This window comes from Accipiter gentilis, unplaced genomic scaffold, assembly GCF_929443795.1.
Source record: "Accipiter gentilis unplaced genomic scaffold, bAccGen1.1, whole genome shotgun sequence".
NCBI lineage: Eukaryota > Metazoa > Chordata > Aves > Accipitriformes > Accipitridae > Astur > Astur gentilis.
This window is the reverse complement of record NW_026060868.1, coordinates 4004289-4010288: the sequence shown is the minus strand read 5'-3', so window position 1 is coordinate 4010288 and position 6000 is coordinate 4004289.

The following is a 6000-nucleotide window of genomic DNA, read 5'->3' as shown; positions in this document are numbered from 1 at the left end:
TGGTTCACTGGGTTACTCCTGCTGACTTTACGGGTGCGCGGAGTAGACCAGACATTGCTACCTGACCCTCCGTGTTAAGCCCGGTATCCCTTTCCTGATGCTCCGTTGTTGGCCTGGCACCCATACCTGATATTCTGGGGTAGTACCGGTACCCCCACCGGTACTCTGCAGTAGTATCGGTACACCCACCGGTACTCCAGGGTAGTACCTGAACCCTTACTGGTTCGCTGCGGTACACCTGCTGAACTTACGGGCCCGCGGTATAGACCAGACATTCCTACCTGACCCTCCAGGCTAGGCCCGGTATCCCTACCTGATGCTCTGCGGTAGGCCTGGCCCCCTACCCGACAATCTGGGGTAGTACCGGTACACCCACAGGTACTCCGCGGTAGTTTTGCTATACCCACCGGTACTCCTGGATTGTACCGGAACACTTACTGGTGCGCCGGGGTACACCTGCTGACCCTACGGGCGCGCCGCTTTACACCAACCCTTCCTACCTGTCCCGCCGGGGTAGGCCTGGTATACCTACCCGATGTTTTGAGTTAGAACCGGTTCCCCCACCGGTACTCTGGGGTTGGAACGGAACCCTTTGTGATGCGCCAGAGAACACCAGCTGTCCCTTGGTGCGCGCTGGACTAGACCCGGCCTCCCTACCGGACCCCACAGGTTAGACCCGGTATCCCTACCTGATGCTCCGCATTAGGCTTGGCACCCATAACTGTTCTTCTGGGGTAGTAGCGGTACCCCCACCGTTACTCTGCGGTAGTATCGGTACACCCACCGGTACTCCGAGGTAGTACGTGAACCCTTACTGGTTCCCTGGGTTACTCCTGCTGAATTTACGGGTGCGCGGTGTAGACCAGACATTCCTACCTGACCCTCCGTGTTAGGCCCGGTATCCCTACCTGATGCTCCGTTGTTGGCCTGGCACCCATACCTGATATTCTGGGGTAGTACCGGTACCCCCACCGGTACTCTGCAGTAGTATCGGTACACCCACCGGTACTCCAGGGTAGTACCTGAACCCTTACTGGTTCGCTGCGGTACACCTGCTGAACTTACGGGCCCGCGGTATAGACCAGACATTCCTACCTGACCATCCAGGCTAGGCCCGGTATCCCTACCTGATGCACCGCTTTAGGCTTGGCACCCATACCCGATGTTCTGGAGTAGTAGCGATACCCCCACCGTTACTCTATGGTAGTATCGGTACACCCACTGGTACTCCGAGGTAATACGTGAACCCTTACTCGTTCACTGGGGTACACCTGCTGAATTTACGGGTGCGCGGTGTAGACCAGACATTCCTACCTGACCCTCCGTGTTAGGCCCGGTATCCCTACCTGATGCTCCGTTGTTGGCCTGGCACCCCTACCTGATATTCTGGGGTAGTACCGGTACCCCCACCGGTACTCTGCAGTAGTATCGGTACACCCACCGGTACTCCAGGGTAGTACCTGAACCCTTACTGGTTCTCTGCAGTACACCTGCTGAACTTACGGGCCCGCTGTATAGACCAGACATTCCTACCTGACCCTCCAGGCTAGGCCCGGTATCCCTACCTGATGCTCTGCGGTAGGCCTGGCCCCCTACCCGACAATCTGGGTTAGTACCGGTACACCCACCGGTACTCCGCGGTAGTTTTGCTATACCCACCGGTACTCCTGGATTGTACCGGAACACTTACTGGTGCGCCAGGGTACACCTGCTGACCCTTCGGGCGCAACGCTTTACGCCCACCCTTCGTACATGACCTGCCGCGTTAGGCCCGGTATCCCTACCCTATGTTTTGAGGTAGAACCGGTTCACCCACCAGTACTCTGGGGTTGGAACGGAACCCTTTGTGATGCGCCAGAGAACACCAGCTGTCCCTTCGTGCGCGCTGGACTAGACCCGGCCTCCCTACGAACCCCACAGGTTAGAACCCCTATCCCTACCTGATGCTCCGCATTAGGCTTGGCACCCATAACCGATCTTCTGGGGTAGTAGCGGTACTCCCACCGTTACTCTGTGGTAGTATCGGTACACCCACCGGTACTCCGAGGTAGTATGTGAACCCTTACTGGTTCACTGGGTTACTCCTGCTGACTTTACGGGTGCGCGGTGTAGACCAGACATTCCTACCTGACCCTCCGTGTTAGTCCCGGTATCCCTACCTGATGCTCCGTTGTTGGCCTGGCACCCATACCTGATATTCTGGGGTAGTACCGGTACCCCCACCGGTACTCTGCAGTAGTATCAGTACACCCACCGGTACTCCAGGGTAGTACCTGAACCCTTACTTGTTCGCTGCGGTACACCTGCTGAACTTACGGGCCCGCGGTATAGACCAGACATTCCTACCTGACCCTCCAGGCTAGGCCCTGTATCCCTACCTATTGTTCTGCGGTAGGCCTGGCCCCCTACCCAACAATCTGGGTTAGTACCGGTACACCCACTGGTACTCCGCGGTACTTTTGCTATACCCACCGGTACTCCTGGATTGTACCGAAACACTTACTGGTGCGCCGGGGTACACCTGCTGATCCTACGGGTGCGCCGCTTTACGCCCACCCTTCCTACCTGACCCGCCGGAGTAGGCCCGGTATACCTACCCAATGTTTCGAGGTAGAACCGGTTCCCCCACCAGTACTCTGGGGTTGGGACAGAACCCTTTGTGATGCGCCAGAGAACACAAGCTGTCCCTGCGTGCGTGCTGGACTAGACCCGGCCTCCCTACCGGACCCCACAGGTTAGACCCGGTATCCCTACCTGATGCTCCGCATTAGGCTTAGCACCCATAACCGATCTCCTGGGGTAGAAGCGGTACTCCCACCGTTACTCTGCGGTAGTATCGGTACACCCACCGGTACTCCGAGGTAGTACGTGAACCCTTACTGGTTCACTGGGTTACTCCTGCTGACTTTACGGGTGCGCGGTGTAGACCAGACATTGCTACCTGACCCTCCGTGTTAAGCCCGGTATCCCTTTCCTGATGCTCCGTTGTTGGCCTGGCACCCATACCTGATATTCTGGGGTAGTACCGGTACCCCCACCGGTACTCTGCAGTAGTATCGGTACACCCACCGGTACTCCAGGGTAGTACCTGAACCCTTACTGGTTCGCTGCGGTACACCTGCTGAACTTACGGGCCCGCGGTATAGACCAGACATTCCTACCTGACCCTCCAGGCTAGGCCCGGTATCCCTACCTGATGCTCTGCGGTAGGCCTGGCCCCCTACCCGACAATCTGGGTTAGTACCGGTACACCCACTGGTACTCCGCGGTAGTTTTGCTATACCCACCGGTACTCCTGGATTGTACCGGAACACTTACTGGTGCGCCGGGGTACACCTGCTGACCCTACGGGCGCGCCGCTTTACACCAACCCTTCCTACCTGTCCCGCCGGGGTAGGCCTGGTATACCTACCCGATGTTTTGAGTTAGAACCGGTTCCCCCACCGGTACTCTGGGGTTGGAACGGAACCCTTTGTGATGCGCCAGAGAACACCAGCTGTCCCTTGGTGCGCGCTGGACTAGACCCGGCCTCCCTACCGGACCCCACAGGTTAGACCCGGTATCCCTACCTGATGCTCCGCATTAGGCTTGGCACCCATAACTGTTCTTCTGGGGTAGTAGCGGTACCCCCACCGTTACTCTGTGGTAGTATCGGTACACCCACCGGTACTCCTGGGTTTTACGTGAACCCTTACTGGTTCACTGGGATACTCCTGCTGAATTTACGGGTGCGCGATGTAGACCAGACATTCCTACCTGACCCTCCGTGTTAGGCCCGGTATCCCTACCTGATGCTCCGTTGTTGGCCTGGCACCCATACCTGATATGCTGGGGTAGTACCGGTACCCCCACCGGTACTCTGCAGTAGTATCGGTACACCCCCCGGTACTCCAGGGTAGTACCTGAACCCTTACTGGTTCGCTGCAGTACACCTGCTGAACTTACGGGCGCGCGGTATAGACCAGACATTCCTACCTGACCTTCCAGGCTAGGCCCGGTATCCCTACCTGATGCTCTGCGGTAGGCCTGGCCCCCTACCCGACAATCTGGGTTAGTACCGGTACACACACTGGTACTCCGCAGTAGTTTTGCTATACCCACCGGTACTCCAGGATTGTAACGGAACACTTACTGGTGCGCCGGGGTACACCTGCTGACCCTACGGGCGCGACGCTTTACGCCCACCCTTCCTACCTGACCCGCCGGAGTAGGCCCGGTATCCCTACCCTATGTTTCGAGGTAGAACCGGTTCCCCCACCAGTACTCTGGGGTTGGAACGGAACCCTTTGTGATGCGCCAGAGAACACCAGCTGTCCCTTCGTGCGGGCTGGACTAGACCCGGCCTCCCTACCGGACCCCACAGGTTAGACCCCCTATCCCTACCTGATGCTCCGCATTAGGCTTGGCACCCATAACCGATCTTCTGGGGTAGTAGCGGTACCCCCACCGTTACTCTGCGGTAGTATCGGTACACCCACCGGTACTCCGAGGTAGTACGTGAACCCTTACTGGTTCACTGGGTTACTCCTGCTGACTTTACGGGTGCACGGTGTAGACCAGACATTGCTACCTGACCCTCCGTGTTAAGCCCGGTATCCCTTTCCTGATGCTCCATTGTTGGCCTGGCACCCCTACCTGATATTCTGGGGTAGTACCGGTACCCCCACCGGTACTCTGCAGTCGTATCGGTACACCCACCGGTACTCCAGGGTAGTACCTGAACCCTTACTGGTTCAGTGCGGTACACCTGCTGAACTTACGGGCCCGCGGTATAGACCAGACATTCCTACCTGACCCTCCAGGCTAGGCCTGGTATCCCTACCTGATGCTCTGCGGTAGGCCTGGCCCCCTACCCAACAATCTGGGTTAGTACCGGTACACCCACTGGTACTCCGCGGTACTTTTGCTATACCCACCGGTACTCCTGGATTGTACCGGAACACTTACTGGTGCGCCAGGGTACACCTGCTGACCCTTCGGGCGCGACGCTTTACGCCCACCCTTCGTACATGACCTGCCGCGTTAGGCCCGGTATCCCTACCCTATGTTTCGAGGTAGAACCGGTTCACCCACCAGTACTCTGGGGTTGGAACGGAACCCTTTGTGATGCGCCAGAGAACACCAGCTGTCCCTTCGTGCGCGCTGGACTAGACCCGGCCTCCCTACGAACCCCACAGGTTAGAACCCCTATCCCTACCTGATGCTCCGCATTAGGCTTGGCACCCATAACCGATCTTCTGGGGTAGTAGCGGTACTCCCACCGTTACTCTGTGGTAGTATCGGTACACCCACCGGTACTCCGAGGTAGTACGTGAACCCTTACTGGTTCACTGGGTTACTCCTGCTGACTTTACGGGTGCGCAGTGTAGACCAGACATTCCTACCTGACCCTCCGTGTTAGTCCCGGTATCCCTACCTGATGCTCCGTTGTTGGCCTGGCACCCATACCTGATATTCTGGGGTAGTACCGGTACCCCCACCGGTACTCTGCAGTAGTATCAGTACACCCACCGGTACTCCAGGGTAGTACCTGAACCCTTACTTGTTCGCTGCGGTACACCTGCTGAACTTACGGGCCCGCGGTATAGACCAGACATTCCTACCTGACCCTCCAGGCTAGGCCCTGTATCCCTACCTATTGTTCTGCGGTAGGCCTGGCCCCCTACCCAACAATCTGGGTTAGTACCGGTACACCCACTGGTACTCCGCGGTACTTTTGCTATACCCACCGGTACTTCTGGATTGTACCGAAACACTTACTGGTGCGCCGGGGTACACCTGCTGATCCTACGGGTGCGCCGCTTTACGCCCACACTTCCTACCTGACCCGCCGGAGTAGGCCCGGTATACGTACCCGATGTTTCGAGGTAGAACCGGTTCACCCACCAGTACTCTGGGGTTGGAACGGAACCCTTTGTGATGCGCCAGAGAACACCAGCTGTCCCTTCGTGCGCGCTGGACTAGACCCGGCCTCCCTACCGGACCCCACAGGTTAGACCC